This window comes from Lipophrys pholis, assembly GCF_963383615.2.
Source record: "Lipophrys pholis genome assembly, chromosome: 18".
Lineage (NCBI taxonomy): Eukaryota > Metazoa > Chordata > Actinopteri > Blenniiformes > Blenniidae > Lipophrys > Lipophrys pholis.
In genome coordinates, this window is record NC_137646.1 from 17,778,968 (window position 1) to 17,801,307 (window position 22,340).

The following is a 22,340-nucleotide window of genomic DNA, read 5'->3' on the forward strand; positions in this document are numbered from 1 at the left end:
TGCGGAGGCCGAAGGACAAGGAGATATGGCTAATGAACAGAAATCGTATTGAAATGGTGGCCTCTTCTACAAGTCCAGATGACCTTGAGTAATCTGCATACCCCGCTGTTGGTTGCAGCAAACATGAGCGGCTGTTGGAGGCAGAAAACACTGATCTTCATAAAGGTTGTGTGTTTGCTCCCTCAGATAAAACTGCACGTTCAGGATATTGTACCATGACGTACTCCTGAAGCAACTCTTAATGCTCATTTATTACAGGTACACAAAGAGACATCCATCAATATCAGGTGTGTCAAAGATACGGGTGGTGGACCAAAAAAGACCCAATCTGGGCCCCATGTTCACTTTGTAAAGTGGAAAGATTACAAGTACATTCTGTACAAGTTTTGTATGGAAGCAGTGTTGGAGTGTTGCAGTACGAGCAGCGGACATAACATAACATCGAGGCTGAGCCGCTACATCAGTGATGCAGCAGTGAAAATAAGCTCCCTTATCGATGACGTCACTTTTGCATCAGTGCCACAGAGAGGATGATTTGCGAATACATTAAAAATAAAGGCTGCAAAATGAAGTAATGGACATTTTGCTGTATTATTCAGCCGGATGTTGAAAACACATTTTTGTGAAATGTCATATTTGCTGAATTAATTCAAAAAAACTAAAAACATATTGCTGTAAATGACAATTTTCATTAAAATGGTATTTTGCCATATTTATGATTTCACTAGTCTGGCCCACTTGGAGGTCAAACTAGATAGTATGTGGCAGCTGGACTGACACCCCTGGTCTTACGTATTTATTAAAATAAATGGTTTAGTCTAGAGTATACCCACTTATTTTCCAGTCAGTATTGCCTACACCCACTTCCAAATCCACCCCAAATGCCTTTTATTTTCCCTAGGATGATGAAGCCACATCCCGCCCAACTCTGCCTCTAATTGGCTAGTACCCGCTGCATTCACTGAGTTGATTAGTTAATGTCTATGTTTACCGTGGGCAGCATGAGCACTGACGAGCCAATCAGGAGCAGAGTAGGGTGGGTCATCACGAGGCAAATATTGCAACTAAATTATGTGACAATGAGCAAATAGTATCGACGGATTTTTTACTAAATTGAGTTGTCTTACATGCCCTGTTTCTAAACACCACTTCTCCAACACCACTGATTAAATTCATATGTTTCTCTTCGACAAGGCTGCAGACAGAGACATTCCAGTACCACTAGGAGTCGTGGAGGCAGTGTAGTGATTAGAACAAAAGGGTGGACGTTCAACGACCTCACATTACCTTTGTATCAATACCAATATTCATGCTCTCCTTCTTGATATTTGGCCAGTCTGTTCATTCAGAGTGGAACCTTCGGGTAGATTGATTGTCAAATACAAAAAAAACAATAAAGTCAGTAGCGTTTACGCCTTACGAAGCGTATGTATCCGTTTCTGTGTATATGTAGAGCATAAATGAGCCTTTACGACTCCCACACTAGGAGGAAAAGTCATTTCTTGAATCGTACCTATCGACAACCTAAAAAGATATCGGCAATAAAGAGGCGGAAAAAAAATTACTCTGTGCATCGAAGAGGGAAACCGAGTCAAGGCCTTTGTTTGTGCCTTCTGAATTTAACAAATTGCTCTGCACTGCTACCATCAGTTAGGTAATCAAAGCCGTTAGGGACCGCTCGTTCGGAGGAAAAGGGAAAGCTCACCCTCCGAAGTCAATGGGCTGCATTTATAATGCATGGGCAGTGTCCCTACCCTCAAGGGTCACATTAAATTCAGGAAAGCTGATAACAATTGACTGAGGTTGCTGGCAACTACGGGATGATTATGTACAGTTACGTGCCTCCTTTTTCATCCTTTGCTCTCACTCTGATTCTCTGCCCTTTCATTTTCTCAGCATCCACCTTTATTTGTCGCCTCGCGGTGCACTCGTCCCCTCTCTTTGGCCACATATCTCCTCCGTCATTATTCTCGTGCTTTTTCTCTCTCTCGCTCCCGTTTTCCTTGTATGGGCTCGCATACAAATTAGAGGCGATGATAAGGGCCGTAAAGCACAGAGCACTACATGACATCCCCGGACGGCGTTCTCCTACACAGGGGCTAATTGGTCTTAATTGGAAAGGGACGGACTTCGTTGTATGAGTCAGTAGTTGGAGCTGTGTTGTACGTGTGTTGTGTCTATGCAAACAACAGAAGAAGAAGAAGAAGAAAAAAAAGAGAGACGAACACACATCGCCTCCGGAAAATTGCACTCAAATATAGCAGCACACAGCATCTCCATTTTCATTTTTTATACATTTTTGCACGCGGCTGTATGCAAGCTCGCGTGTTTGAATATTTATGTAAATATGTCTTCTTTTTTTTTTTTTTTTTTTAGCCTCCTCAGGTCTGAGATTGCTTCGCAAGCCAGGTTGAGAGTTCTATTATCACATGATCTCACCAGCAATCCCAGATGGGAGCCAATCCTTAAAAAAAAAAAAAAAAAAAAGGCTTTCTGCCAGTGTGATGCCCGATACTAAATGCATGAAATGTATGGTTAAAAATAAGCTGTCAAAAGCCATACATTCGCACTGCGATTTATCCCCCCCTCTGCTGGGGCCAGACACGCTGTTTGCCTTAGCAGAAGAATATCATTATGATAATCACACGTGTCTTTATCTGGAATACATACATATTCCCACCACGATGACCAACCTTGCAGCAGAACATAAAAGTCAATAGAGGGGAAAATTGTACGGGTGACATTAGTGGGACTTGACACCATAGGTCCTTCACCGGGGTGCACGTTGTGTGCATGTACAATCAGGCATTTAGCATTTTTCCTTGATGATAATGCCACATGAAGAGGCCCATTTGTTCTATGGAGGGTTTACCGGCACAAGGCCGGGGAGAGAGCCGCACAGAGACAAAGGGGATGCACTTGAGCGGAGCAAGACAAGAAACAGTAAGATTCCAATGGGTCACAAGTCACCTGCATATGGTGTTGTCAGATCGTGTCATGATAATGCAATTGTAACTTCTTTTTTTTTAAAATTATGCCAGTCTTTTTTTTTTTTTTCTTCAACATAATGTAAAGTTGTGGTGTCAAGAATACCAAAACCTGCCTGAAGAAAACACACAAAAAACAACAACCTGGATTTGTATTGGTTTACACTTCATTAAAACTAATAATACAAAAAAAAAAAATATTGATATTGATCATTCTTTATCGATGGTCACGCTTTCCTACTGCTCCTCTGGCCCCGCCAAAATCAGTGTGAGCTACATGTGGTTCCTGAACTAAAACAAATCTGTCACCCCTGATTATAAAAGTCGTTCAATTTCTTGAAGGTTTCAACTTAAGAACAAATTGTCTGATGTGATGTGTTGTCTCATGATTTTATTTTTTTTTCCAATCAGAACCCTTGAAAATCTCAAAAGCAATCAAATCAAATCAAATACAATACAGAAAAAGCAGAAAATGACTTTTGCAGAGCAATAATCAAGTGTTTTAAATTGCCTCTGGGTTATTAATGATAGATTGTTTCAGCATATTAGCCAGAAAAATAGTCAACTTCTATTCAATTATGCATCAAATGATCTGTCTTGTGAGCGAAGGATACGAACTGTGCCCCAGATGGGCCTCCGCCAACCCTAAAACAGAAAAATCTGCAACTGATTGAAGACATGGATCGAGTTACAGGTAGTTTACTCCTGAATTCTGCTTCCATGTGTGAGTGTGTGCTCCCGGACCAACCTCCCGTGCCCTCGCACCCCCCACCCTGACAAATATGGAACTTGACCCTTCCTGAATTTTGAAGCCGACCTGCACACTGAATATAACCTTGACATTGGTGAAGGGAGACGAAGTGTGTTTCCAATAAACCTTTTTTTTTTTTTTTTCCCCCATTTGTATATGTGTGTGTGTGTGTATGTATACTCTTGTGTTTATGTCGAAATAAATTGTGTGTGTGTATACGCACCCACGTCTTTACGTAGGTCTGCTAAACCACATGTGTTTATGTGTTCATATACGACTGAGCGCGCGTGTGTTTGTATGGTCGCGCGAAGGTTCAATGACCATGTGTGCAGCAGGGGGGCTCTGGAGTGTCTCAGCACCCAAGGCGCCAAGGACATGGCTTGACAGGTGTGTGTGTGTGGAGAACCTAGCGGTCTGCGGCGCAGCGGCGGGCAGCAGCACAATGTGCCCATTCAGGCCTGGAAGGAGACAACCGAGATATCGCAGGACCCCTGTGAGGAGGAGGGGAGGCGGTCATCGGGGGGGGGGACACGTCAACCTTTCACTGTGACTACAAAGAGAGACATAACTATAACTGCATGGAGACAGTAATTGGCTGCGTGACCTCATGCTGGGAAGCTGTCTGTCGGGATGTGACGGATTGAGGCTGTCCACAGTTTCTACTGAAGACTGATTCTGAGGAGATAACTTTGACTAGTCAGGCTAGAAATTGGGTTGAACGGGGACCTGCGAGCCTTCATATATATCGAGGAGCTGTGAAAATATGGGAAGATTAGAAACACTTGGGATGCTTCTCAAAGCAAACGAATGTACAGGACGTCGTTTCGCAGGACTATATAGTCAAGGATAATTACATCATGCTCACTTTCTATCAAATCTATTAAAACTCTTCAGTTATTTTGGAAAAATTAAAAGACCTTAACAATGGATTTAACTGGTTTGACTAATCTCCAACTTGGCATTCACTCCTCATTTACAAGGGTGAACAAAGTGACCATTCAGATGGTTAATTCTTTATTATCTCTGAAATTAATAACCTGAAGTCAAGGCTTGTGGGGGGGGGGTGCATTCCCTCTGGCACTTTTCAGCAATTTAACTCCTCAGACATGCCTCCATGTACAGTCACTGCATTTTCATTTTGAGTAGAGGCTGGTGCATATCAATGGACACACACACCCACACCCACACACACACACACACACACACCTACACACACACACACACAAGGACAAACTCTCATGAGAAAAGCCATTGCACCACTGCACTACACAAGCTAATGGCCGATTGTGACAGGAATGGCCAGCGTCTGGAAGAATTGCATAGCAACGCGGTCCATATGTCTTTAACGCGCATCTGACAAGAGCTTTTAAAACACACAATGCCACCAACACCGCTATCCATGCAGAAAATTGGACAGCCATCCTTCAGTTCCGACATAAATCTGTGGGGTAGCAAAACGCATCGGAGAGCAATACAGCATGGAACGAGTCTCGGCTGAATCCAAAAAGTAATTGAATCGAGGATGAATATAGACAGGGTGGGATGAGAGTTGATGGAAAACATGCCTCTGTGACACAATGTTTTCAGGAAGGATGCTGGAGGAGCAAGTTTGCTCTTAAGGGATCCGTAAATAAATTACCACAAAAGGAAGGAAATGGTGAAACAATCTGGAAATGCTTGATGTCTCGCTGCTGCCCTTGAACTAATGTCAGAAGATTTGATGGTTGTTTTGTAATCCAAGGCCTCATCTGCACCTTTTCTGTATGTTTTCCTCCACTGCGCGCCAACATCCGTACAATAACCTTAACCTACATAAGTTGTCACCGTATACTACACAGCAGAGGGCTTTTCAGCTGCGACCTCAGAGTCCCAAGGCTATCTACCCACTAAATCACATTTGTAGAGTAATATTAAACATGTAGCCCTGAGGGGAGTAAAAGCTCGGCAAAGAATGATAGGCATCTTTCTATCACTGAAGGCCTGCCCTGCATTATCCCATGCTCGTGGCCTCTGTGATACAATGTGGCTATCGGGTGCATTAATGTTACAATACGGCTGGAACGTGTTCAATTCTTCTTTAGTGGAGCAGGAGATAAGGGCCATGTTCCCATCAGGTCACCTGCAATCAGCAACTGGGACTGAAGAGACTGAATGGGAACCTAAGAGAATCTATTCATGCTAATGCACAGCCTTGATCCAAGGAAGCAAGTGGGTTTATGCTTGTAATTACCTGAAAGGGCAGCACAGGAGAGGAGATACATGAAATGCTCGAATGGTCTACTGTTTGTGCATTTTCTCGACAGCTTATTGAGCAAGGTATCGATAACCTTGACTCGACACTTGGAAAGTGCCCCGAAAGCACCAAGCATATTCTCGCCGTTCCCCTTCATTTTGCAAGTATAAAGAAGCAAGTCAGGCTGTTAATTCAACTCAATGTCTTAAGTATTATGCCATTATTAGGCTTTTACAGCTCACATACTCACAATCAAGTGTGCTAGTGGAGGTACTGAGCAAGTAGTGTGCCTATTACAAAGCATGTTGTGGATTTGTAGAAAAAATAAAGATGCAAAAATGTGAAGTAATTGGGTGCAAAAACCTCACGTTAAAATGATTCAGGATACAAACAATTATGTTACCTCATAGTCGCCATGCTGGGAACAGTAGACATGTTGAGTTATCAGTTTTATTGGGTTTGAGGGACAGCAGACTTTGGTTAGTTTCGGATTAGTAATTTTCCATTCATTTGTTTTTTTTCAATACAGTGGCAATACGGACAAACGCTGAAAGGCTGAAGTACATTCAGAATATCTAACGACCACAGGGAGGACAGAAAATTCCACTTCCAGTTACAGACAACAGTGATTTGTGATTTCCCAAAGGTGTTTCAACTGTGACAACTTTATCTTTGTTGCAGATTGAACCAGAATCCTATGTTTTCTGATTGCAAATATAAAGTATGTATCAGCTTTACATAAGGGTGACAGCATACACTGTTATAGAGCACTTATTGAGAAACCTTTTCAGAATGACAACTTATAGTATTGGTTTTAATAAAATATTTGTTTTCACTATTTTAAACTTGTAACGATGCCATTTCAGGTCATTTATATATTTATATAAGACAGTCTCAAAGTGTAACAAACATAAATGCCCACTTATTGGGATGGGTTTAGTTTTCTAGAGGTGAAGTTTGAAAGCCTCGCATTAAGTAATGTAGTTTCTCGTCGTTTAATCTTTTTTTGTCAGAATTATGAGATGAAGTAGCTTATTCACACGTGGCGCCTCAGTGATGGACAGCAGGACATTACCAGCTCCACCTGCCTCTGCAATGATCACCTTAAGCCTGGCAAGCTTCATTACCCTTCATTACAGACCACAGGGCTTTACGGAGTGCCTGCTGGGACTCTTGAATGGGACCCATCCTCCAAACCCATGCACACTGATTCTTAATGAGCACAAATACAGTAACAAACTTAGAATGCATATATGTTTACAGTAAGTTTGCTTACCGAGTAAGACTCTTTGGTCTCAGTCTTGTTATCAGAAAGCCCCCTTTCTATTTTAGGGTAGGGAACTGTGTAATCATTGAAATATGGTTAGAGCGTTAACAGGCCACAGTTTCACATGGAGTTCGGGTATTTTTAATCAGTAAGCACTTGTCTTTGTATCATTAGTTAACTTTGTGAAATGGAGACATGGCACTTAAATTTAGTGTCAGTTCCCGGAACGGTTAAAGTGATCCCAATGACCTTTTTGATTTTTTCCTGTTATAGTTTGACATGTTGTTTTTGTTAGGCCATTTAGGAATCAGGTTCAGGGAGTCAAGTTCGCTTTAACTGGGGCATAATAACTCATTCGAGCTACCCAGCCGAGGTAAGAGTATAGTGAGACACTAAATGGCAAGTCTGTGCACGACTCGCAGAAACTATATCTGGTGACCGTCAGCTCATTTTCTGGTCTCCGTTACACAGGTCATGCATAGGTCGAGAATGAGGTTTCAGAACAAGGTTTGCAGGTCCGAAGACTGCTCCAGCATATTCTGCATACCGTAAAAATTGTATATGGATATATGAAAACAAACTGCCGGTGCATCGAAGCAGACACAAGGAGACAGATGGCTGCCGGAGTGGGGTTTCTTATGCATGACGAATTGTCGCATCTGCTGGTGTGACTGTGTAAAGCTTGCGGTCAGGGGAAGTTCTCAAGAAAACAGGAGGCAGCATTATCTGAAAACAAGCAAACACAATCCAGGTTGTCATCTGTTACTGAAGGAACTGATCTTTTTATAGTCCGGAGTCATCTCCAGGAGCCGGGTGGGGCAGGAATCCTGCGGGGACCTGTGGGCAATCAAGGCGGCAGTCATAGTCCCGATACCCAGGTGAGGTGACATTCTGCCAAAATGAAGGCTTAAGATTGTAGGAAGCAGCACCTGAAATGGGCATGAATCCTTAGGGCGAACCTGTGGGAAGAGCATCAAAGCAATCCATCCGCAGGCGTCGTCACACCTTGTCCTCTGGGTTACAAGAATCTGCGCTCGCCGGTGGCCAGAGTTTGTCAGATGTCAAAACAGATCAGGAAAACAATCAAAACGCTATCAAGACAAAGTGCTTGTGTGGCCTGTATCCAGACCTGTCGGAGTTCCTTTTCATTTCATTGACATTTCCTAATTAAATGAGAAGCGTGGTTTGATGCACATGCTCTCATTGTATTAAACCCTAAGTAGTGTGTGTGTGTGTGTGTGTGTGTGTGTGTGTGTGTGCGTGGGGGGGGGGGGGGGGGGGGGGGGCATGCATGGGTCCTACTTGTTTGCCTGCACTGCAGCGATAGAGAAGGTTACAATGGTCTCTCCCTCCCTCGCGGGTGGTTGCAGATGCAGAGGAAAAATCGATGCACAAAAAGCACTTCATTCCTGAACAGTTTCAACCTTTACTGCCAGTATAATTAAAAGTGGCTTCTACGGATGTTCCAATCCAAACTTCCCCATCTACTGGAGGTGGCCTGCTTGGAGTAATCATAGTCAAATTTAGGGGGGGGGGGGGGGGCTTTTCTTGGAATTGTTATGGCATCACATGTGCCAGATGCACGTTAACTGAATGGAACGCTGGCAGTTGGAACAACTCCTGTAGACATGATGAGGGGTGTTTTTTTGTTTTTTCAATGTGACACTGAACAGAAAGGGGAAAAAAGTGCTGGTGACATTGAAAATTTAAGGGGGTCTTGTTTAATTGTTACATGATTTTTTTCCCCCCCTGTTAAAGATATATTGGAACAGTAAGGCGCTGCACAAGGACACGGACTGCAGCAGTTTGGCACAAAACCCAAAAAGCGTTGTTGGTCCCGTTTAATTTCCACTCTTAACGAAGCAACATGGACAGTGTAAATCATTTTAACACACTCCTCCTGAAAACTGCAGTGTCCAACCCTGATAACACCAGCTGAGAGACAGAAATTAGCAAATTACCTATGTGTCATGGCTGCATCCAAGCTGCTGGCCCAATTATTTCTGCTCTGCTGCAATTGCAAAGGGCTCTCCAGCTGTGTTTGACACAAAGCTGGCTTAGGGAGGGCTTACCACTGACCAAAAACATAAACAAGATTACAGGCGCCTAACCTTGCACAGCGCTAGTGAGTGACAACGGAAGTCCTGCTAAATGGACCTTTTGGTTTGGAACTGTCAAAACCACTAGATGTGTCTCCTTAAAGGCAAGACGATACTGCTGCAGGATCGACTGAACAGAAATCTTTGGGTCGTTGTCGTCTCGGATGTCCATACCGATCCATAAAAGACCGTTAGTGGAAACTGCAAAGCAAACCGAATTAATGGAAAAGGACAGGACAATATATTAAGAAAGCGAGAGCAGGTGTAATAAAGCAGGATTGCAGATAACTGCTTAACTCCGGCATTCCACTGATGACTCTCAAAGCAATAACTACACCCACCTTATTAATCATTATGGGCAGAAATTCCATAAAGGGTTGACCTCCACTGACCCGAGTGAGCTCATTGTCTCGTGGCGTGCTGCAGTTTCATACTTTCCAAGCAGAACCACCATGAGCTTGTGTTCAGCTATTTTCCTGATGTCAGCCTGACTTTTAGCCACATTTATTATGTATGAGAGGGTTAAAAGGGGTCTATGCGAAGATTATAAAAGCTTAACATTTTGATGAGGCCAACCTGACTATCAATCTTCACCACGTTATAATTGGTTCACTACTGTAATCAGTGAACAAATAACACTTTTATCTCTATGATTGTACTTCCTAAGTCCCTGAAAAAATTGGAATTGGAAGGAGAGTGCCTTCCACCAAAAACATAAAAAAAAAAAAAAAAAATCAATAAATTGTATATCATGAGCATGTCAAGCATGCGAGTGAGGTGCAGCAGCAGGAGAAAAGAAGGAGGGGACTGCAACTATCAATGCAGTCACTGTCAGAAGATGGAGTATCGCTGTGGAGAACGGGAAGGGAGTGGATGTCAGTTGCCTGGAGAGGACGAGCTGACATCTCAACTCCCACTGTCTGTCATTCTGTCCTCCCCGTGATGTATGGACGGTGTGCGGCACCGCTCACCCAGCAGAACCAGTCAATGCGCCCAATGCTGAGGAATGCTATAGCCAGACAATGGGGGGCTGTGACCCCGGTTATGGAATGACAAAACTCCATGAGAGTGGAGAGGGAAAGGAATGGGGGTGATGTGGGGGAGGGGGATGTTTTATCATTCAATTTTTGCATACCGTGCAGTTTTGTGACAATTGAGGGAGGAAACACTGAAGAAATACCATTCCGAAAGCCACCGCGAGGTGACATACTGTGAGTAAATGAAAGTTTTCATGTTACGGCCTTCCTGCCTCTATCAGGACAAACTTAACAAAGCATGTGTGATTTAAACTATTTAATGGTAAACTACAATGGATAAAAAAATGCATTTTGCAGTGAAGAAATTGCATCGCTTCAAAGAATTTTGGTCCACGACAAGGTGCAAGTCGTATTTTTTATTTTTACAAGAGGGCCGCTTAAACCGAAAGATTGAAAGTGATTTCCTGTCTGGAGAAGGGGATAAAATAAAAGTGGTGCAAGGCACAACACTTTGGCACGAGTAGTAAATGTTAAAGCGGTTAGGCCGTAACAATGACAATCCTCTGTTCAAATAATTTTTGACCTTGCAATGAAATTATAGTGTGTGTGCGTGTGTGTTTTGTTTTTTTATCGCAAACTACCACTGCATTGTCAAGTTAAGAAGTTATCATTTTACTTAATGTAATTTAGGTGAATTAAGAATAATAATTTGCTGTTTATCAACCTAGTTTGAGAGTGAATGCTTACATCTGGGTATAATACAAAAATTAATGTCTTCAAGAGGGTGGTGCAAGCATTTTAGTGTGTATTGGTACATTCTGAATATTTACAACAGAAAAAAAAAATTCACAAACACACACATCAACAATTATATTAATATATATTTATAACATTAAGGCTCAACAATAATTGTTATCAAAATATAACTTTAAACTTGTGAAATAGTAGGGTAAAAGGACATAATACAAACCAAATTACTTCATATTACAGACGAGAAGAAGAAATCCTCTTTTCGCCGCCCGCTCTGTGTTGTTTTCCTTTTAAAGATAGCCCAGCTTTTAACTCTAAAGCACGGCAATAGTCCTTAAATAAGGCCAACAGACAGTTGGGATCATTTCCTCTGTGAATCCCACACATTCCCCATTAGGACCGCGAGGTATGTTTGCCATTAACAGGAGGGAGGACCCTGAACAACGGCCTAAACTTTTTCAGCCCACCACATCAAAGCCTCCACGCAGCGCTCGAGTGAGGTGGCGTCCGCGCGTAGGCAGACAAGAAGAGAAGGTCCCCCCTTACCCCCCCCCCCCCCCCTCCCCCCCTATCCCCCCCGGTGTTTTTCTTGCTCCCCGCCCGCGAAGCACTCTGTTCCTGCCTGCGCGGCGGTGCCGGTATCCGCTGCTTATTATTTGGCTGAATGAGCCGGAGCTGGGCTCACGGGGCCGGCTTCTGACATAATGACTGATTACAGTCTTGTGGCTCCCCTCTAAGAAATCCCACAGTTGCCACCGTTGTGCCGTGGCGGCTCAGCATCACAGGCAAGACCAATGTACGGGTGGACGCCAAGGAGGATGTGGGAGGGTAGCTGGTCTTTTCCAGTGACAGCATAACTGCTACCCAGTGCTCCACCTGACATGTCTGACAGGGACCCTCGAGGACACCGGGGTCATCAACCTACTTGTCATCGGTGCCTTGTTAAAGAGCATTCTTAGACGGGAATAATCTTATTAAGCTATTTCGCGACACGCATCGAAATAACGATCAGCGTTTTTTTTTTTTTTTTTTTTAAATTTGCCCTTGAAAAGTAAGTCGCACATCTACTTCTTCTCCTTCCAGCTAAAAACCCGATACATACTAATGCACAGCGCCGTTAAGCTCATTAGGAGTAATGTGTCGAACATGAGCCGGCAGCAAAGTACTAACTTCACCGGGTGGTGCATCCCCTACTTATGAGCGCGGAATAAAGATGCACGCAGGTGTGACAGGAGTCGGGAAACAACACAGAGCGGGGCGCCGTCAATAGCGGCGGTTTTCCAAACGAGAGAAGTCAGTCTGTCAGCACTTTTTCAAACGCCAGCGTTCAGGCAGTCAATTAAGTTCAAGGTGAGACAAAAATGTGTTGTCATTTAAACGGTTTTGCTCCATTGGGGCGGCGCATCAATTCAGTCATCTCCATTCCAGAGGTGACAAAGGGCTGGCAGGGAAGTTTATATTTGTCGGAGGATACACATTTCCGCTGTCATTACACCAACCTGAGATGAAGCAGGATAGCAGCGTTCAAAAAGCGCCGTCTCCCCGCGTGTGGCGCTCCACAAACACGGCAACAAAGTTAAGACTTCTCTTAAGGAGGCGGCCGACGGTGCCGCATCCGACCCGTCACTTCCCCACCCCGAGATCCAAGCCCCATGCTATCGATTAGCACAATCCATTTAGTGTGAGTCGCGCGGAGGGAGATGATGAAACGCTGAGATTCATTTTCAAGCGAAATCATCTCGCGATCAACTGGTCGAATAGACCTTGCTTTGAACGCCAGACATACAGTATATGCCATCCCCTAATTAAGAAGAAGCGGAAACGACCTCGCATGATGGAAGCATAAATCTTTCATTGTGGAGCAATCAACCTTTATGAAAACACTTTAATTATCTGCCTGCAAAAAAAAATTAAATAAAAAAATGCTACTGCTCTGTAAATCTTATCGCGTATGAATGGGGAAAATGGTATTTTAATTTAAAAACATTCAGCGAGATATTGTAATCAACGTTTCTGCGAGGCATTCATGCTTTGTGTTCCATTACAAGCTCTTTTGAACTGGAAGGCTGAAAGTATGGCTGCAAAAAAAGAAAAAAAGAAAAAGAAAGAAAAAAATCTTTTAATGGAATTTTTATCCGCACATAATAGTGAAACGCTATTAAACTTTTATGTTCTTCAGTGTGCATGCATTTTTTTGAAAGTCTTAGTCTATAGAGCATGGATGAACATTAACGACTGAATGGTTTAGCAGGCACAGGCCAAGGCCCCCAGAGGTTACAGTGTTTTAACGCTTGCACCACGAGACTAGTATTTTATTTATTTTATTTTTTTAACCCTTTTGGAGTTTTCAAATACATATACAGTAAATGTGGGAACATTAAAAATGAAGTCACTACATCCTGTAGCTACGCATACGTAAACACCCCTTTTATCCCTCATAGGTATTGTTAATAAGTCTAAAGAAATAAATAAAACATACATGACAAGACTCTTAAATAATGTCTTCTTTAATGTAGCAATGTTTCTCTATATCATACATATCTTGGTGCTTTTATTTCAACTTTATGTTCGAATTGAATGATTCAAACACCAATTTTTTACTTTATTTTTTACTTGCTCAGGAACATAAAACACAAAAGTTGAATTTTATTCTCAAATAAAGTGCTTCGACAGAAAAATGTGTCCCGTGTAAATGTTTTGTCTTCATCAGCTCAAAACTTGAATTTCCCATTACTTTTGTTTCGATAATTTCCTGCTTTATTATCTTTATTTATAGCAATTTTATTCAAGGTCCAAAGTTGGAACGCCCAAATCAGCACCCGGTATTTGCAGATACAGCAACCCGTAAATGCGGGAAGCTGTCTTCATTTCTCTTCTCTGACCAATTAGTGGTCAGATGAGGAGGTCCCAATGGTTTAGCGAGGCGTTAATACTAACCGTCATTTCCATTCATTTGTATGCGGCTGCAGGTGCACTATCTTGTTATGTATTCAAGCCCAAACCTGCCTCCCAAACAGGCCATAAATTAACTTCTTTTAGAGCTTCGGTCTCAGAGAAGCATTGCGTCTTTGTCTGAATCGTCTTCGCCGGTCCGAAGTTCACGAGGAAAAAAATAAATAAAACCTCCGGAACAAAAAGAAAGCTATCAATAATGTTGCAAAAAAAACCTGAAAAAACCCCACCGTGTCATACAGTAAAATGCACATAGACAAATGTATCAGAGTTTACAGAGTAGTAAAGAGGTTGATGTACTGCGGGTCTGTCAGGCTTTGTCAGTTTGATAGCTTTTGGATACCTTTTAACACCACCAACAGGGTCGTAAGAGTGGCTTGGCTTGCTTTTAATGCTAAGTTGACATTTTTGGTCCATATCTGCACTCCAGCTGAGAATGTATCTTTTTTTCACCCATAGACATTAATTCACCCCACCCCGCCCAGAGCCGGATCTGCCCTCTGGGGGTCGAGGGTTAACTACGTTGTACAACAACCCACTTGTGTGGAATACAGATTTAATCGAAGATACGAACAGAGGCACTGATTTCATAAAGGGGCAGATTGATTGAATGGCTGTGTGGCTGTGTGGTCATACTGCTATGCCGCTTGACTGCACGGTGCATGCGTGTCCGCGGACGCTGGTTACTGCTGCACACTCGCATCCTCTTGTGATGCAGTCTTTGTCTGCCCGCAGAAGTTGTTCGGTGCTCAAATGTGCCTGCTAAGTGTTTTGACCCCCCCCCCACCCCCTGGGGACAACTCAACAGAGTGCCACATTAAGGGTGTAGGGGTGCCTCGCAGATAATTCAAACCGCAGTCTCAAACGTAACACCATTTTTTTTCCCGTAACACACCCTGACAGCCATCATGGTAACGTATACACTGGAGCTTGACAATGAACCGGCTTTGCATTCATTTTATCTAAAAAATAATTAATTAATGCATAAATTACTATGACATGCAAAAGCCAGTTCAAGCTCTGATACAGTAAAAAAATTAAAAAGTCCTTGCAGATTTCATGGAGGGCCAATGATCTTTCTCCCACCTCTGCACAATTTAACATCCTATTCCTGTTCACCGTCAAAGAGAAATATTTCCATGACCTCAAACTATCCGCAGCACTCCACAGTCACTACAGTGAAGTAAAACCTCCCCAGAAACTCATTTGTAATTTAAAGAAGGTCATCAATACTCGGTACCCCTCAGCCAGCGAGAAAGAGGTTGGGATTTAATTTGGTAATCCCCATCATCGTGTTGATAAATAATCGGTGTATTGGAGGAAAAGCCACTTGGGCTTACTAAATGAGAGATGAACCGACAGCATTGATTTCTCTCACTGTTCCACAGATAAATGGAAATACCTTGCACCCTGTTTTTCAAACTTCTGAAATTTGTGCAACTGAGGAATAATTTTTTTTATCACAAGTACGGAGGTGTGTCTGGGATGCCGGTTTCATAGATCTTGCAAATCTTTTATGTTGCAGGGCTGTGATAGATGCACATAAATATGGACGGGGAAAAGAAAAAAAAAATACACCGCGAGAAAGCTCTGCTTAAATGGCGTTTCTGACCTTATGAGATATATTTCACTACAAGCTGCGTTCACAGCCAAATAAACCATTTTAGATCGCGTCAGTCAAAGTGTTATGTGTTTGTTCTCGGATTTCTTACACATGAGCTGCAGCCAAACATCAAGGTCACGGTCCGCAGAGACACGCAGAATCGCAAAACTAATTGTCCGTCCATTCCATCAAGCACCGGCTGAAGTCTCCATCTCAACTCTAACCCCATTTCCTGCAATTCAGTGCTCGGAGGGGTTGTGAAAGCTTGTGTCAAAACCTTTGTGTCCAGGCTCTTTATGAGACAGGACAGCTAAAGTGTTGAGAGGCAAAGACCTTGAGGACCTTTTCTCGGCCATGTGCTTTTCTTTTTCCTTTTTTTTTACCCCCCCCCCCTTATTTTCTCCTGCTTTTCTTCTTGTGTGACATTCCTGCTGCAGAAAAAAGGGCTTCCGTAGACCTGTCTCACTTCTAACAGCATGATAACTCGAGTCTTAGGGACATTAGAAGGAAAAGAAGAGAGAGACCAAGGGCCCCATTGGAGCAGTGGGTGAGATTTAGCCCACAGGAATGTGTATATGGTACAGCAGGTGGCCTGCTTTATCTTTTCTTTTTTTCTTCTTTTAAAAAGACAAATATATATATATATATATATATATATATATATAAAAAAGGCTGCAAGGAACGGCATAAACGTGTGTTTCAACTATTCTATCGACAGGGACACATTGAGGACGGCGCTATTGTTAAAAAGTCGGGAGACAGAAAATCAGCCAACAAACGTAAAACCCCATCTCACTCCTCTGAAGATGTCTGTGCTGCGATGCCTAGCATGTCAGCTTCAAGCCGCGGGGATAAACAATCATTCAACTGCAAAACAAGTTTTAAAAATCTATCATTTAGACAGACTAAGTGAGAATTCAAAAAGCTTTTCTCCTGCAGTGCCATTATTTCTCTAATGTGTCAGCGATCTCATGCAGCATTGCCTGTGATAAGTAGGGGGGGGGGGGGGGGGGGGGGGGTAGCTGATTTGTGAAGAATAGTCATGTCATGTGCAGGGAGGGTTAACATAAAGGCATTTCGAACATGCCGAATGAACGCTTAGAAAAACCGTCTTCAAATACCATTGACCAAGTATTCAAAGAACCAAGCTCTCTTTCTGTATGATTATGTTCAGTCGATTTATCATTTGGTGTATACGGAGTAAAGATCCTTGTCGAATGAGCCAAATATTAGGCTTGGGCTGCTGGGTTACGAATTTGGTTGTTTTGACCCCTTTTTGTTTAAAATTGTGGCTTGTTGTAATGAGTTTGAAAACAGAAGCTTATTGTTCTTTGCAAACAGATATTTTGAGACGCAGACAGCGACCTGAAATGACATTTAACGTCCTTCACTCCAGGATGTGATAAGACTATAATCAAATTAATAAAATGTCAAAGCAACTTTTTTGGTATTTTGCCGAATAAAACTATTAACTCACTCGCTCACCTCGACGACGAGGCCCAATTCCAAGAGCGGCACATTTACAAAGGGCAACATGGCTTTTGTTCGAAACTGTACAACTGAAAGCTCATAATTGATTTTTGCACCGCGGAGTGGTCAGCGCGCTCACCTCACAGCGAGATGCTTCCCGGTTTGACTGATATTGAGAAGTTTTCCCATGTGTTTGGCTGAGTTTTTCTCAACGCTCTCTGCTTTTCGCCAACAACCCAAAAGCATTCGTTTGATTTTGACTGGTTTCACAATGTTGTCTTTGTTTGTGTTTTCCACACCCCGCTTTCAAGTCAAAAAACGCAAAACATGCATTGCGTTTAAAGTGTCCGTTTCCACCACAAGCAAATTTTTAAAAAAAACGGCTGCCAAAGGTGGAACTTGTTGAAAACGCTCCGGCTGAAATGCAACTTTTCTGAAACTGCACACCATGGTAACTCCATGCTCAACTTTTCTGAAACTAAAATGCAAAAACGATGCGTTTTCACTGGAAATGATTGTCGTGTGAATGGGGCCCTAGTTAGCATTAACTGGACTATAGTCTATTTTAAACACGTTGTTGAGTCAGTTGGTTTTTTTAGACCTAAAAGTCGGGCTCGTGGCGGCCTACAGGTTCGAGCAGCTGGCGTAAAACTTGCACCAAGTTCGAGATGGGCATCATCGGTGTCGAAAAAGTACTAGAATACGTAACAAAACTAAGCAAATGTACAAATATTTCATGAAGTACTCAAACTGAACCAACTCTCAATTTTTCTCCCGCACGAGACAGACTGTACAGATGTCTGTTAAAGTGAATGAAAGCAGAAGAGTAATGTGTGCAATACTGTAAGAACTGCAGCCAGCATTGGAGCAGACTGTATGAGCCGGGCTACGGAGTGGTATCCATGGAGACCATCAATTTTGTTGGAATTGCTCCACTTGCTCCAATCTAATCTACCTGTACAAAAGCTGTAACTGTTGGTGGCGGGGGGAAAAAAAAAAAAGCAAGAAAATATTGTTACAATTTTAAAGTCAGGGTCTCCATTTTAACTGAACAATTCATTCGAGTTTAATAAAACAAAGACTATTAAATCCCCCCCCCCCCCCCCACCCCCCCCACCCCCACATTAGTGCTAATGCTTGAGTGGTAGGAGGATAAAGTGAATCACGCCCAATCCACAGCCCCTGATCCCGGGAGACACGACTGCACATTTAAAAGAGAGAAATGATTAATCTAACATCTTGCGAAAGTATGCCGAGTATGTGACCTTGAGCGTTATGTCCGGTTGTACGGTGGCGGGCCAGATCACCACAGACAAAGCGGAGAGATAAAAGCATAATGATTTACTCCGATTTTTGCTCTCCGGCTTATCAAATCACGGTCAATTAGTACAGTCGTTGGGAGTCTCGAGCTCTGGCTTTAATGTGCTACCAGAGGGAAGGTTTTTGCAACAATCTCAACGGTGTAAATGATCACTTTAAAGCTGTGAATGGGGCATATATTTATTTTTATTTCATTATATATATATTTTTTTTTTATACAGGAGTTAAAACCCATGTTCTACATCATATGATTCATAAAGCCATATCCTCGGGAGACTAAAGCAAATGATAAAAACTAAAGAACTCTCTTCATATACACAGCAACAATATATACAACAACAACTTGAACCCAAGGCAAAGATCTAATCTATTAAGAGGATCTGCCAAAGGAAAGAGACTACACATTAATGGCATGGAGAAAATAGAAAACATCAGAAAGATCCAACAAAGAAAAAAAAAAAAAAAGTTCTACTATATCAGTGTAACGATGCATAATATCTTTACAAAGTGTTGAATTTACACGGCAGAGACTAACAAACAAATGCCTCATTAGGTGCCTAGCACATCCTCCGTAAAGTCGAGTAAAGTGTTTTCTAAGGTTAAAGGTTGCCATCATTCCCGAGGGAACTATTCTTCTTCCTTGAGATAAAAAAACACAAACATCAGAGAAACACTTAGGAGCACGGAACAGGCTAAAAATGTTACAGCGAGAACGTTAAAACGCAGCCAGGCAGCTTGCTCCATTTTTTTTTCTTATTTCACTATCTCTCTGCATCGCCCCCCAAACCGATTCGGCCGGTAGGCGGTACAGTGGCACTCTGCAAACTCTCCCCTAATACATTGGACTGGCAGGTAACAGCAGCCTCAGACAAGGCAAGGGAGCAATTATATCATTTTCATACGGTGGCGTCCCACCAGGTATCACACCAGATGCTGGGTTCAACCGCTGTTATATTAAATATAACCTAGATTATATTCCAGGAGGAGCAGCATTTAGCTGAATCAGAATGGATGAGACGCGCTGAAAACAAAGCACAGGTTGACATAACAGTTTAGTCGGAAAGCTTCAAATGTCCCCTTGAGTTTCCCCTGAAGGAGGAAGTCGAGGATTTTTACTGCTAGCGGAGGGAAATAAATCTGTGTGTGTGTGCGTGTGTGTGTGTGTGTGTGTGTTATCTGCTTGAGGGCAACTCCACCAATGCAGATTACATGACAGATGGCACTGCAGTCTTATTCATAATGAATGGAATTGTCAGATAAGGATACGGCAAACAACGGGGAGAAAAAAAAAAAAGAATCCAGTAGAAGTCACCTGTCACACATCTAAAGTACAAGAGGCTGGAACCCTGTCTGAAAAAACTACTCGTGAACAATCACCTCCACAGTCCACAGCTGGCCTTTTTACTCGGGAGAACAAAAAACAAAAAAAATCAAAAAATCAAAAAAGGAGGTAGAAGAATATTGTAATTGGAAATGAAGGGCGTCATTGTGCAGCGATGAGAAAACTTCACATCTGATTCAAAGTGATAGGCTTAGTTACCTTTCCTTCCTTTGATTTTGATGTTGAAAGACAGTGTGCTGTCTTCACATCAAAGGGCTCCGGTCCTGTGGCCCCACAACCCTGCACTTCGCTCAGACACTTGGGCAGTAGGTCTCCTTTTGCAAAGGCAACCGCTCCCCAGCCTCACTTTCAACTTTGCATTGAATAATACAAATATGTATAGTGCACTATTTGTTTTATTTCTATTTTATATTCAGCAACCAACAAAAAAAAAAGCCATAACTTTGGAATGCATCACGTAAGTCAACAGGCTTAAAGGGGAGATTCCATAACATATGGATGAGAGATCCTATACAGCTTATACCTACAGAATGTATATTTCATTCTTCACACTATTGTGAAAACTGCCCATGCTCACACTGCTGCATCTATCCTCACACAGCACAGGCCTGCACTGTTAAGATTCCTGCATGAACCCCTGAAAGACACACACACACACGCACGCACACACACACACACACACAAGTTAGCCTGTACAATCAGCTTCTGTCTCAGCTGCATCCCATTAAAATTAAGGCTTTGAGTTTTAAATTGGGAGGAGAGAAGAAGAAGAAGAAGAAAAAAAAGAATCTCCATCGCTGCTCCATTCTAGAACTTAATTCATAGGCATGCAACCAAATGTTTGACTCCTCTGTAAAGCCATTTTAGAGCATTGTATAAAGCTCCTATAAAAAATCATCCGGACAGTTCATATCATAATCCAAGCGAATATCAGGTGGTTTAATTAGTCTGGCACGAGGATGATCTTTCTTCTTCTTTTTTTTTTTCCATATTGGCCATCTATATGTTGATGGCGCTGATTACACCTGAACGCACTGGTAGCCCAGTTAAAGTAATTAAGAGTGGAGTGCACGCCAAGATTGACATTACAGAGCACATTTCCGTTGGGGTTGGGGTGGGTGGTGGTGGTGGGGGGGGGGCGGATTCATTCATGGACATTATTATTATCGCCCCGCAGCTGAATCTGCACATAATTGCGGCTGTGCGCGCACACAAAACACGCGGACCTATGCGTTATGTGGAGGAACGTCACACTTACCGCGTATTTGGAACAACGACCGGGCGAATGCGAGGACGCAGCCCCCCTCGAGGACGACCTCAGATTCAAAGTAATTTCTCTCGCCAACTGTCTCTCGGGCGCTGGGTGCCGTCCTTTTACGCACCGATTTGCGCGGAGCGGACTTGAACGAGGGGGTCGAGGAAGAGGAGAGCAATGAATCCAAAAGTGTCGATCAGTATCCTCGTATGTTTTGGTGGAGAAAAGAAAAAGCAAATAGGAAAAAAAAAAAAGAAATCGCCTTTATCTGGTGTGCTGTTCCCCTCCAGAATCCGGAGATGTCGCGGAGAGATGGTGGTGGTGGTGGCGGGGGAGAAAGAGCAGCTTCCTTCGCGTTGTATCCACCGAGCTGTCCCCCCCCTTTACATCCCTTTATGACACTGCGCGTCCTTCTGTTGCGGGGGCTACATCACGTCCCGCCGGCAGCCCGCACCGCTCACGCACGCAAACACACGCGAAAAAAAAGAGTATCCAGAAAAGAAAAAGAAAAAGAATCTTTGGAAAAACACACCAAAAAAATGAAAAAATGGTGGGAATGGGGGGGAAATCAGGTGAGAGATGATCCGCGGGTGAGGGAAAAAGAATCAAAGTTGTTCGGATCCCAAAGGAGGAGGAAAAAAAAAGGGAAACTGAGCTCTCTGCGACTATGACAAACCAATTGTGCGCACTGGCTGGGAGTAATTCTGTATGGAGACCAAGGGTTTGGAGAGCCAGTGAAAGGTGAGAGGAAAAACTCGGATGTGGATTGCCGCTCTCGCGGTATACTCGGGCTCCACCTAGCAGCAAACATGAGATAACATGCAACAGAGCAGACTCTCTCTCTCTCTCTCTCTCCAGCAGCAAAAGGCACAATATCCAGGCAACATTTCAAGAGTCAAAACTGGACCGGTGGAGCTTGTGGGGGGTCATAAAGCCTCACATTTTATGTATTAAGCCATAAGGCCATACGTTTTGCTTTCACTTGGAGTTTGTTTCTACACACATATATGAATTTCTCTTATTTTAGCCCTTTTTCACTGCTTCAGCAGTCTCAAAGCACTTTACATTGTTCACCACATTCACTTATTCACACACACACACACACTAATGGTGACAGCGTCCATAGAAGGTGCTAAACATTAGGAGCAATCTGTGCTTCAGTTTCTGGCTCGAGGACACAGACACACAGAAAGCTCAAACCCAAAACCTTGCAATCAAAAGACGGTGTGCCCTACCTGCTGAGCCACAGCTGCCCCCGGAGGTAATAAAACTAAAGTAATGAGGCCAAATCAAATCCTTCAAAACAGGCAATGATGTTAAAAACAAAAAGAGTC

General features: G+C 42.9%; 1 protein-coding gene across 2 annotated transcripts in view; it reads right to left on the reverse strand.

Annotated features, from left to right (window-relative positions):
• The window catches only part of LOC308124001 (adhesion G protein-coupled receptor L3), a 236,365-nt gene extending 214,669 nt beyond the window's left edge, over positions 1-21,696 (reverse strand). For both annotated transcript variants that reach the window (XM_080486757.1, XM_080486756.1), the window contains exon 1: positions 21,010-21,696. The gene's annotated coding sequence lies outside the window, so the exon portion shown is untranslated. The remainder of the gene's footprint in view (positions 1-21,009) is intronic.
• Between the last annotated feature and the right edge of the window lie 644 nt (positions 21,697-22,340).